The following is a 13,763-nucleotide window of genomic DNA, read 5'->3' as shown; positions in this document are numbered from 1 at the left end:
CATCAATTTACAGAAATACTCATTATAAATTATGTTTTTGTCATAAATCTTCAATAATGTTCCAACCGGAGAATTCCTTTGTCTGTAGAATTGCAATGAAACGCAAGCAACCTCTCACGTGAACTCACATGACCAGCTCATGCCATTCTGGCAGACCTCTGACTCATTCAGCTCCCATTCCCCCCTCTTTCACAGTAGAAGCATCAAACAAGGTTCTAAAGACTGTTGACATCTAGTGGAAGCATTAGAAAGTGCAATATGACCCAATTTCCACTGTATCTTGGATAGGCAAAGAGTTGAAAAACTACAAACCTCAGATTTCCCACTTCCTGGTTGGATTTTTTCTCAGGTTTTTGCCTGCCATATGAGTTCTGTTATGCTCACAGACATCATTCAAACAGTTTAAGAAACGTCAGAGTGTTTTCCATCCAAATATACCAATTATATGCATATTCTAGCTTTTAGGACTGAGTAGCAGGCAGCTTACTCTGGGCACCTTTTTATCAAAGCTACTCAATACTGCCCCCCTGTCCCAAAGAAGTTAAAACAGTGCTGTACAAGATTTTTATTTCAAATTGCGTCAAACATAATTTTAGACTGTGTTCATTGAATACTGTATAAAACTATATTGCACAGTTGCAACATGCTGAAAATTGTCTCGTTATGTTCTTATCATCTCTCTTAACAGTGCTGTACAAGGTTTTGCTTTGAAATTGCGTCAAACATGATTTTAGACTGTGTTCATGGAAAACTAGTTAAAACTATATTGCACAGTTGCAACATGCTGAAAAAAAATTCATGGTGTCCTTGTAACATCTCTCCTACCAGAACAGCACTAGTTTTTCCTACAAATTGCATCAAAGATGATTTTAGACTATGTTCACGGAAAACTGTTTAAAACTATATTTCACTGTTGCAACATGCTGAAAACTGTCTCACGCTGTCCTTATCATCTCTCTTAATCGGAACGAACACAAAAGCAGGAGTAGCGTCTGAAAATGAAAACAGAAACAATACTGCCTGATGGGTGAAACAATGGAGTGCTAGATATAGAGGAAGTATTCAGTGTAGTGATGAAGTCCAGGTGTGCCTAATGATGGTGCGCAGATGTGTGTAACGATGGTTGCCAGGTGTGCGTAATGATGGGTTCCCAGGACGGGTGGTTAGTAGACCGGCAATGTTGAGCATCGGAGCGGGGGAGCGGGAGTAGACGTGACATCGAAAATATTAAGTTATTTCAGAATGAAAGTTAACTTCTTTCAGCTAGGGGGCAGAATTTTTATGTTTGGAAAAATAACGTTCCCAAGGTAAGCGGACTATTTCTCAGGTCCAGATGCTAGAATATGCATATAATTGACAGATTAGGATAGAAAACACTCTAAAGTTTCCAAAACTGTCAAAATATTGTCTGTGAGTATAACAGAACTGATTTTGCAGGCGAAAACCTGAGGAAATCCAACCCGGAAGTGCCTTTTATTTGGACAAATCCCTGTTCCGTTGCCTGCCCCTCCTCCATTTAAAGGGGTATCAACCAGATTCCTTTTCCAATGGCTTCCTCAGGCTGTGACCAGGCTTTAGACATAGTTTCAAGCTTTTATTTTGAAAAATGAGCGAGATTTTTCAAAACGTGTCAGGTGTCCTTTGAAATAGTTCCTGCGCGCTCAACATTTTCTTTCTCTGTAGTATTGAATAGGTTACCGTCCGGTTGAAATATTATCGATTATGTATGTTAAAAACAACCTGAGGATTGATTATAAAAAACGTTTGACATGTTTCTACGAACATTACGGATACTTTTTGGAATTTTCGTCTGCCTTTCAGGACCGGAACGAGCCTGTGGTTTTCTGAACATAATGCGCAAACCAAATGGCGGGTTTTGGTTATAAAACTAATCTTTATCGAACAAAAATAACATTTATTGTGTAACTGGGAGTCTCGTGAGTGCAAACATCCAAAGATTATCAAAGGTAAGTGATTAATTTTATTGCTTTTCTGACTTTCGTGACCAAGCTAATTTGCGGCTAGCTGTTCTTTCTGTTTTGTCTAGTGATTGATAAACTCACAAACGCTTGGATTGCTTTCGCTGTAAAGCATATTTTCAAAATCTGACATGATAGGTGGATTAACAACAAGCTAAACTGTGTTTTGGTATATTTCATGATAAAAAATATTTTTAGTATTGTTTTTGAATTTGGCGCTCTGCAATTCAGCGGTTGTTTACGAAAATGATCCCGCTAAAGGGATCCGTGCGGCAAGAAGTTAACTGGCCAGCGCATCATGCTTTGTGACGTTATGTTGGCTATATATCTTGGTGCAATATTTTGTGTGCTGGTTGCTCAGTCTACATATTATAATCTAATCTGTTCAAAACAGTGGCAGCATGTGCAGCAGTGGTCATTCGGTGTTTGACATGCAAAAGTGAAATAGGTGTATTTATGCTGTTGTTCAAATGCACAGATGCTTTATATATCTTCTCAAAGAAATTACCGGTAGTTTCGAAATCTTGGCATAATTTTTCTGTCATGCTGCTTTGTTGACAACACCAACCACCTCGCGCCCCGGGTATTAAGCCAATCAGTGGCCGCCGCTGCCTTGGGACCACATCACCCCCTAGGCTCATAAAACTCCACTGGCTCCCAGTTCAATACAGAAGCATCTTTAAATTGCTCCTGATCACCTACAAAGCACTTAATGGACTGGCGCCCACATACCTTAATGTTCTCCTCTCCATGTCAGAACCTCACAATCCATACACATATTCAAGTCCACACTAAAGACACACCTCTTCAAACAGACTTACCAGGATTTTCTGTTGTCTTAGTTTTTATCTTCAGTCTAGTTCACTTCCCTGGTTAGTCATTATGTTTACTTTTCTCCATGGTTAGTCTGTCCTTATGTTTAGTGTACTTTATATATGTACTTATTGAATGTGTAATTTTATAGTTTTTTATCCTGCAGATTTTCTTATGTTACTGTATGTAAAGTGACATTGGGTGTCGTGAAAAGCGCTTAAAATAAATTAAGGGGAGCCAGTTCAGAAAGGAAACCACATCAGCTGAGATGGTAATAATTAGAGGCTAGTATCAATCACACCTACCTTATTTTGCAGTCTATTTAAAAGGATGCTCACTCATCCTGCTGCTGCTTGCTGCTTCTGCTACTATGTGATGGCTTCATTTACTGTTTCCAGCATTACTGCTTTCTTTATCAATGTCCCTCCAAGACCTGTCCGATTAGGATGACCTGGTCTTGCAGTGAGATGATGGTGACAATGATCCTCCAGAGCTCTCCCATTTAAAATTCACCATGGAGGAAGATATTACCATGTCCCGTCGGAACTTGAGATTGGTTAAACAACCTATGCCCTCTATTCAGGATTGGCCATTGGTTAGAATCCCGGAGGTCCTCTGCTCAAGATATATCCGCTCCCGTGGGTTTTTCCCATGAGGAGTTGTTAGAGTTTTTGCTAGAAGCTAATGAATCAGAGTTAGTTGATCCATCCGAACCACCGGGTATGGCTCCAGCTAAGAAACGTGGGGGTTCCAACGCTGGCAAGATGGCATAGACAGTAAAAAATCTGAGCCTCAGCCCGCGCCTGGCCGTCAGCCGTCCGACCCGTTTCTTTCAGCCATAGTAGACATCAAAACATATCTCGGTTGCATGAACGATAGGATTACAACATTGGAGAACAACACAGCTTCCGCCTCTGCTCAGTCTGCCAGTGCATCGGCTTCCAATGCCGCTGCTGTGCACGCACCAGTAACGAACATCATGCCTAGGGCTGTGGCAGTCATGAAAAGGTTATTGTCATGCAAAAGACTGCCGGTCTCATATTAATTTACTGTTAATTAACATAAACACATTTAACTTCTCCAGGCCTCCATCAATACAAGCCGATGATGCGCGCCTTTGGAACATCTACATTTAAAAAAGTATAATAAACCAATTGGAAACTATTCAGACCCCTTGACTTTTTCCACATTTTGTTACGTTACAGCCTTATTCTAAAATGGATTAAATTATATGTTTTTCTTCATCAATCTACACACAATACCCCATAATGACAAAACAAAAACAGGTTTATAGAAATTTGTGCACATTTATGAAAATGTTAAAACTGATATCACATTTGCATAAGTATTTAGACCCTTTACTCAGTACTTTGTTGAAGCACCTTTGGCAGTGATTACAACCTAGAGTCTTCTTGGGTATGATGCTACAAGCGTGGCACACCTGTATTTGGGGAGTTTCTCCCATTCTTATCTGCAGATCCTCTCAAGCTCTATCAGRTTGGATGTGGAGCCTTGCTGCACAGCTATTTTCAGGTCTCTTTAGAGATGTTCTATAGGGTTCAAGTCCGGGCTCTGGCTGGGCCACTCAAGGACATTCAGAGACTTGTCCCGAAGCCACTCCTGTGTTGTCTTGGCTGTGTGCTTAGGGTCATTGTCCTGTTGGAAGGTGATCCTCTAAGGTGAACCTTCCAACAGGTCAAGTGGTCTGCTTTCCAAATACACTGTACACCATCACAATAAATCCATTATTTATTTTTGTCAGATCTAAATAAACATGATATGAAGAAATGTATGTCAGGTGAACTGACTATGTGACCGACCGGCTCAATTCAGTCCTATTGTCACGTTCCTGACCTTATTTCCTTTGTTTAGTATTTGTTTAGTTGGTCAGGATGTGAGCTGGGTGGGCATTCTATGTTTTGTGTTTCTATGTTGGGTATGTTGTTTGGCCTAATATGGTTCTCAATCAGAGGCAGGTGTTTGTCATTGTCTCTGATTGGGAACCATATTAAGGTAGCCTGTGTTCACTGTTTGTTTGKGGGTGATTGTTCCTGTTCGTGTGTTCGTCTGTTCTGTGTTCCCATGTTCAGGACTGTAGCGTCTTCGGTTCCTTCTGTCAGTTTGTTGTTTTTGTTCGTCGTTTAAATATCCTATTAAAATATGGATTATCATCACGCTGCATTTTGGTCCTCCTCTCTTTCAACCGAAGACAGTCGTTACACCTATGTAGCAAAATGTGAAATTGTGTTTTTTACATTGGATAAAAGTAGTATATTATTGAGGAACAATGCTTCTTTGAAAGTTGGCCTTTGAATGTTTTGGTACACCTACTGGAGAGCTCTTCTTTGTCTACATCCATTCAGCATCGTTCACACCCTCTTAACCTCTTAAGCCTTAGCCCCACCCATACCTTTAAGGATTCACATGTGAGGCCATGTGCTGAACAGAGTAAGGTAGTATAGTAAACAACAAGATTTCACGACTAAAAGTGGTGAAAGTAGTAGCAAAAATGTACTTAATCTAGTCCTTGGCCTATATCTTAAACTGATTTTGGTGCAGGTCATGTTGTTCTTGACATTACCATCTCTGGTAAACACACACTATATTTACATTTCACTAATTTAGCAGACACGCTTACCCAGAGCAACTTACAGTAGTGAGTGTATACATTTTCTCATACTGGTCCTCCGTGGGATTCGAACCCAACACCCTGGCGTTGCAAGTGGCATGCCCTACCAACTGAGGAACGCGGGACTATAAAATAAAATCAAAGTTTATTTGCCAATTGCACAGGATACAGAAGGTGTAAACGGTACAGTGATGGTTACTTGCATATTTGCATAGCAGTAATATCAAAATAGAAAGTGTCCAGACAAATATTGTATAATTATTAGATGATTCTTACCCAGACACACTTGTCTAAATTGATGGGTTGTGAAAGAAATGCTATAACCACCCCCCAGCCACATCTAGCTAAGTGGATGGGTTTTCTAGACATGTTCACATGTTCATGAATACAATAGATGACCGTAATCACCCCCAGACACACCTGGCTAACTTGATGTGTCGTCTAATCATCTGGCAAAGTGGAGTCTTTTGTTTAGACATGTAGCTAGCTAACTAAACATTGAACCTAATGGTGCTTTCAAGACAACTGGGAACTTGGAAAAATACGAGGTCAAATCATGATGTCAGTAATCTTCAGGTCGAAGAGTCGGTGGTCTCGAAAGAGGCCTGCGTTGCTGAGTTGGAATTCCGAGTTGGATGACCATTCAAAACGATTTATCCCAGTCGGATATAGTTTTTTTCAGAGTTGTCAGTTATTTTGAACGCACTGAAGATGGAAGTTGGAGATTTCCGAGTTCCCAGTTCTGACTTCCCAGTTGTTTTGAATGTGGAAATAATCCCAACCCATATACTACTAGCAATACAGACCGATTCTCATAGCGAGCCAACATGCATGAATCTGCAGGTAGCTAAATTTAACATTAAGCTATAACTAGCAATGCAAATGGATTTCTGAGATACAAATAATCTTACTACACTGATCATACATGTAACGTTAGCTAGTGAGCCAGCCAGCTCACATTAGCTAACAAGCTAATAGCATGCTTTATGAAAACAACTTTCTGACAAAATTAGAAACGTATAATATCTGAAAATATAGCTAGCAAGACTCTCTTACCAATATGCATGGATGAACACTTCTCCCTCTCTGTCACGGCTGCCACGGTTGCCCTTAATTTGAAGATATAATCCGGAGACAGCTTCTGTGTGCTCTCTTTCTGACTCCCTCCGTATATTAGCAATCAACTGGCAGAATTATTTCCAGCTCCTCAGCTATCATACTCTGCTTCCACCAGGCATTCCACTGATTTTAAAACTTGGTCAACTTCTTTGGTGACAACAACACTGTTGATCACCGTTTCAGAAGACTCTACAATGTCTGGTTCAATGGAAATGTTTTTACCTAAATCACAATTTCCTCATCTGATTCATTGTCAGAGTCAGCATGACACAATCGTCCTCCAGAAAGTGGAGAGCATTAGCAACACTTTTCCAGTTCTTCATGATATCTTTCAAAAAAGCTGTGGTAGAAAGGATTACCTACACATAGTGAGCAGCTCATGTTATAGACAGTAGCATGCTACATGGTAGACCAATCTGAACCCATCTCTTTGCATGTCCAGCCCATGCATTATCTCAGCTAATCATGACTAGCGGGAAGGTTCCTGTCAGCACACGGGTAACAATGACATACAAACATTAATGCAGCAGCGGGGAACAGAGCTGGGGAACTGATAAATATAGGGGAGGTAATAAACAGGTGATTGAGTCAAGGTGAGTCCAATAATCGCTGATGCGCGTGATGGGGGAAGGCAGGTGTGCGTACTGATGGTGGCAGGAGTGCGTAATGCTGGGGAGCCTGGCGCCTTCGAGCACCAGGGAGGGGGAGTGGGAGTAGGCTTGTTCATTTAGCTGACAAGATATGCTAATAAGTCCTGTGCCATTATTGTATTTTATATGACTTTATAGTAAGAAGAATATAATTGAACTTAGCTGAATAAAATAGAAAGGATATTTTTCGATTATGGAGTGAATGAGCATATTAGGTGTCTATGTTGAGCGTAAAAGTAATCATTTGAAACAGGTCCTATATGCTAGATTTAGAGTTATTTGGCAACTTTAGTTGCGAATGATACAAATCTTAGAATGTCTTAGAAATTGGCATACACTACTTTACCAAAAGTATGTCGACACCTGCTTGTCGAACATGTCATTCCAAAAAAAGTGTCAAGGAAAGCCAGATTGGATTTGGTTTCACATCAATCACAAGCCAAATGTCATTTACAGAAAAAACTTGAATTGTTGCATCTCGTGAAATCGTCCATTTCCCAAATTAGCCATGGACGGAGATAAGGATTTGGACATGTGGTTTTACTTAATTCGCCGTACTGGTCAATGATTTTAACAGCAATTCTGATTTAACCATGAATTCATACATTGTGCCCCTGGCCTGAGAGGATGGAAGTTCAATATGCAGCTAGATGTAGTAGGCTAATGTTAACTAGCGGGCCTGGCGCATTGTTGCCCGCGAAAGGAAGTTAGGCTAGCGAGCAAGTATTTAGCCAGGTAGCCTAGGACAAAACTAAAAGTGTGTACTGTATGAGTCATAAAAGAGAGTAGGATGGCATTGACATTTTCTGGGTCAACGTCAATACATTTTTTGCTACTTACACACACACACACACACACACACACACACACACACACACACACACACACACACACACACACACACACACACACACACACACACACACACACACACACACACAGAGAAATCAGTACCATGGACAGTCATGTCATATTTAGCTTATGTTGATTGGACTAAATCGTTTTTGGTATCTTAGTTGTCACTATATTAGACTAAGCATAGGTGATTTGATGATGTTGAAATATTGAAGTTGAAATGGTGCTGGAATAGTGAAGGCATCTCATGTTTCCTTTGTGACTTGTGGTAACTCTCCATRGTCTATATGGTTATAACATCTACCSAAAAGACAGAAATGCCAACGGGGGCGGAACTGCGGTCTATATGAAGAACCACATTCCTGTGAAGCTTAGAGACTATCTAATGTTCAATACTGTTGAAGTAATCTAGCTACAGGTTCATCTGCCTCACCTAAAGCCCATTCTTGTGGGAAGATGCTATAGACCACCACGTGCTAACAGTCTGGATAATATGTGTGAAATGCTTGATCATGTATGTGATATTAACAGAGAAGTTAATTTTCTGGGTCATTGAAATATTGACTAGCTCTCATCAAGCTGCCCACTCAATAAAAACATTTAACCAGTGCCTACAACCTGGTTCAGGTCATCAGTCAACCTACCAGGGTATTTACAAACAGCACAGGAATGAAATCATGAACATGTATTGATCACATCTTTACTAATGCTGCAGAAATTTGCTTTAGAGCAGTATCCAAATCCATAGGATTTAGTGATCACAGTATAATAGCCATATCTAGGAAAACCAAAGTCCCAAAGGCTAGGCCTAATGTAGTGTATAAAAGGTCATACAAGAAGTTTTGTAATAATTCATATGTTGATGATGTAAAGAATATTTGCTGGTTTGTGGTATGTAAGGAGACGCTGCACTTGACACATTTATGAAATTACTTATTCCAGTTACTAATAAGCACGGTTCTACAGGCCCTGGTTTTGTTGCACCTAGACTACTGTTCAGTAGTGTGGTCAGGTGCCACAAAAAGGGACTTAGGAAAATTGCAGTTGGCTCAGAACAGGGCAGTACGTCTGGCTCTTAAAAGTACACAGAGAGCTAACATTAATGACATACATGTCAATCTCTCCTGGCTCAAAGTGGAAGAGAGATTGACTTCATCATTACATGTATTTGTAAGAGGTGTTGACAAGCTGAATGTACCGAGCTGTCTGTTTAAAATATTATCACACGGCAGCTAAAGCGGAACGGCGACGCTACGAGGAGTTGGCTCGAGGAAATGTGCACGAGAGGCAGCCGCAGAAATGTTTTGGGGGGGGCACACGAGGAGATTGGCGGAGTCAGGTAGGAGAGCTGAGCCAACTCCCCGTGCTTACCGTGACGAGCGTCGTACTGGTCAGGCACCGTGTTATGCGGTGGAGCGCACGGTGTCTCCAGTACGTGTTCTTTGCCGGGTGCGCTATATCCCAGCTCCTCGCATCGGCCGGGCTAGAGTGGGCATCGAGCCAGGACGGAGTGTGCCAGCCTTGCTCTCCAGACCTCCAGTACATCTCTACGGTCCAGGATATCCTGCGCCGGCTCTGCGCACTGTCTCCAGTGCGTCTGCACAGCCCAGTGCGTCCTGTGCCTGCGCCCCGCACGTGCAGGGCCAAAGTCACCATCCAGCCAGGACAGATTGTGCAGGCACTTTGCTCGATACCTCCAGTGCGCGCGCCTCCACGGCCCAGTGTATCCAGTGCCTCGGGACGTGGAGCGGGGTCCACGTCCCGCACCAGAGCCGCCACTGCGGATAGATGCCCACCCAGAACCTCCCCTATAGGTTTAGGTTTTGCGGCCGGAGTCCGCACCTTTGGGGGGGGGGGTACTGTCACGCCCTGACCTTAGAGATCCTTTTTATGTCTCTATTTTGGTCGGTCAGGGCGTGAGTTGGGGTGGGCATTCTATGTTGTGTTCTATGTTGTCTAGTTCTATGTGTTTGGCCGGGTGTGGTTCTCAATCAGAGGCAGCTGTCTATCGTTGTCTCTGATTGAGAACCATACTTAGGTAGCCTTTTCCCACCTGTGTTTGTGGGTAGTTGTTYTCTSTTTTGTGTGTWTTACCTGACAGAACTGTTTCGTTTTYGTTCTTCCTCATTGTTATTTTGTTTAGTGTTCAGTTTTGATTAAATTTATAACATGAACACTTACCACGCTGCGTTTTGGTCACCTTCTTCCCAGGACGATCGTTACAGACACCCATGCATACCCCACAAGACATGCCACCAGAGGTCTCTTCACAGTCCAGAACAGACAATGGGAGGCGCACAGTACTACATAGAGCCATGACTACATGGAACTCTTTTCGTGAAGTCGTGAAGCGCGCCGACACCGGCCTCGGGGACGACCCGGAGGGCGAGGTGCCGGGCGATCCGGCCGGAGACGGTGGAACTCCCGCAGCATTTCAGGGTCCAGCACATCCGCCACCGGAACCCAGCACCTCTCCTCCGGACCGTACCCCTCCCACTCCACGAGGTGCTTAAGGCCCCTCGCCCGACGCCTCGAATCCAGGATGGAACGGACGGGGTACGTCGGGACCCCCTCGATGTCCAGAGGGGGCGGAGGAACCTCCCTTACCTCAGACTCCTGGAGTGGACCAACCACCACCGGCCTGAGGAGAGACACATGGAACGAGGGGTTAATACGGTATTCGGGGGGAAGCTGTAACCTGTAACACACCTCGTTCACTCTCCTCAGGACTTTGAATGGCCCCACAAACCGCGGACCCAACTTCCGGCAGGGCAGGCGGAGGGGCAGGTTTCAGGTCGAGAACCAGACCCGGTCCGCCTCACTGCGGTGACGATCCGCGCTGGTTTTTTGACGGCTTCCCATGTCTTCTCTGCGCGCCTGAACCAGTCGTCCACCGCAGAAGCCTCGGTCTGACTGGTTAGTGGAGGAGTGGCGGAGCGAGTTCTACGCCATCTCGGCCCAGGGCACGAACGCCGCCCACTCCCCCGGCCGGTCCTGACAATAAGACCGCAGAAACCTGCCCACATCCTGGTTCACTCTCTACACCTGCCCATTACTCTTGTGGTGAAAACCTGAGGTGAGGCTGATCAAGACCCCCAGACGTTCCATGAACACCCTCCAGACTCTTGAAGTGAACTGGGGACCTCGATCAGACACTATATCCTCAGGTACCCCATAGTGCCGGAAGACGTGTGTAAACAAGGCCTCCGCAGTCTGTAGGGCCGTAGGGAGACTGGGCAGAGGGAGGAGACGATAGGACTTAGAGAAACAATCCACAACGACCAGGATCGTGGTGTTTCCCTGTGAGGGAGGAAGATCGGTCAGAAAATCCACCGACAGGTGTGGCCAAGGCCGTTGTGGAACGGGTAAGGGATGTAGCTTACCTCTGGGCAGGTGTCTAAGAGCCTTACACTGGGTGCACAGCGAGCAGGAGGAAACATAAACCCTCATGTCCTTTGCCAAGGTAGGCCACCAGTACCTCTCACTCAGACAGCGCACCGTCCGGCCGTTCCCTCGGATGACCAGAGGTGGATGACTTGTGGGCCCAATAGATCAATAGATCAGACAGAATGTACAGACGCCCGAAGGGACACTGGAGGGGAGTGGGCTCTGTACGTAACGCCTACTCAATGTCCGCGTCCAGCTCCCACACGACCGGCGCTACCAGGCAGGAGGCCGGGAGTATGGGAGTCTGATCCATGGGCCGCTCCTCTGTGTCATACAGCCGGGAAAGTGCGTCTGCCTTAACATTTTGGGAGCCTGGTATGTAGGACAGGGTAAACACAAAACGGGTTAAAAAAAATGGCACACCTTGCCTGACGAGGATTCAGTCTCCCCGCTGCCCGGAAGTACTCCAGGTTGCGGTGGTCAGTCCAGATGAGGAAAGGGTGTTTAGCCCCTTCAAGCCAATGTCTCCACGCCTTCAAAGCTTTAACCACAGCCAACAGCTCCTGGTCCCCCACATCATAGTTCCGCTCCGCTCCGCCTGGCTGAGCTTCTTCGAGAAGAAAGCATAGGGGCGGAGCTTCGTTGGCGTACCCGAGCGCTGAGAGAGCACGGCTCCTATCTCAGCCTCCGACGCGTCCACCTCCACTATGAACGCCAAAGAGGGATCCGGATGAGCCAGCACGGGAGCCGAGGTAAACAGAGCTTTCAGGTGACCAAATATATGTCCGCCTCAGCCGACCACTGCAGCCGCACCGGTCCCCACTTCAGCAGTGAGGTAATGGGAGCTGCTACCTGACCAAAACCCTGGATAAACCTCCGGTAGTAGTTGGCAAACCCTAGAAACCGCTGCACTTCCTTTACCGTGGTGGGAGTCGGCCAATTACGCACGGCTGAAATGCAGTCATTCTCCATCTCCACCCCTGACGTGGAAATGCGGTACCCTAGGAAGGAGACGGACTGTTGGAAGAACAGACATTTCTCAGGCTTGGCGTACAGGTCATGCTCCAACAGTCGACCAAGCACCCTGCGCACCAGCGACACATGCTCGGCACTTGTAGCGGAGTATTTCAGATTGTCGTCGATATACACCACTACACCCTGACCGTGCAGGTCCCGGAAAATCTCGTCTACAAAGGCCTGGAAGACTGATGAAGCATTCATCAACCAATACGGCATGACGAGGTACTCATAGTCCCCTGAGGTGGTACTAAATGCCATCTTCCACTCGTCCCCCTCTCGGATACGCACCAGGTTGTAAGCGCTCCTGAGATCCAATTTTGTGAAGAAGCACGGCCCGTACATTGACTCGATYGCACTGGCGATGAGAGGCAGTGGGTAGCTGTACCTCACAGTGATCTGATTGATACCTCGATAGTCAATACACGGGCGCAGACCCCCATCCTTCTTCTTCACAAAAAATAAACTCGAGGAGGCAGGTGAAGTGGAGGGCCGAATATATCCCTGCCCCAGGGATTCGGAGACATATGTTTCCATAGCCACCGTCTCCTCCTGTGACAGAGGATACACGTGACTCCAGGGAAGTGCTGAGATTTTTTTCGCACAATCCCCCCGTCGATGAGGTGGTAATTTAGTCGCCCTCTTCTTACAGAAGTCGAGAGCCAAATCGGCATATTCTGAGGGGATGCGTACGGTGGAGACCTGGTCTGGACTTTCCACCGTAGTCGCACCGATTGAAACCCCCACACACCTCCCTGAGTACTCTCATTACCACCCCTTGAGAGCCCTCTGTTGCTACGAAATAGTGGGGTTCTGACAGGCCAACCAGGGTAGGCCCAGCACCACGGGAAACGCAGGAGAATCAATAAGGAAGAGTCTGATTCTCTCCTTATGACCCTCCTGCGTGGCCATGTCTAGTGGAACGGTGGCCTCCCTAATCAGCCCTGACCCTAATGGTCGACTATCTAGGGCGTGCCCAGGGAAAGGGTATATCCACAGGAACAAGGGGGATCCCTAAGCTAAGGGCAAATGAACGGTCAATAAAATTCCCAGCTGCGCCTGAATCTATGAGCGCCTTATGCTGTGAATGTGGGGAAAACTCAGGAAATGAAATAAACACATACATGTGAGCAGCAGGGAGCTCTGGGTGAGCCTAGTGCCGACTCACCTAGGGTGACACGATAGTGCCCTGCCTGCTGCCTCGACTCCCTGAGGAACCCCTCCAGCACCGACCAGCAGTGTGCCCTCTGTGGCCACAGATGGTGCAGGGAATGGCCCCTCCTCCAGTCGCCCTAAGTGCAGCACCTCCCAGCT

The sequence above is a fragment of the Salvelinus sp. IW2-2015 genome, linkage group LG15 (assembly GCF_002910315.2).
Source record: "Salvelinus sp. IW2-2015 linkage group LG15, ASM291031v2, whole genome shotgun sequence".
NCBI classification, from domain to species: Eukaryota; Metazoa; Chordata; class Actinopteri; order Salmoniformes; family Salmonidae; genus Salvelinus; species Salvelinus sp. IW2-2015.
Note: the sequence above shows the minus strand (reverse complement) of the source record.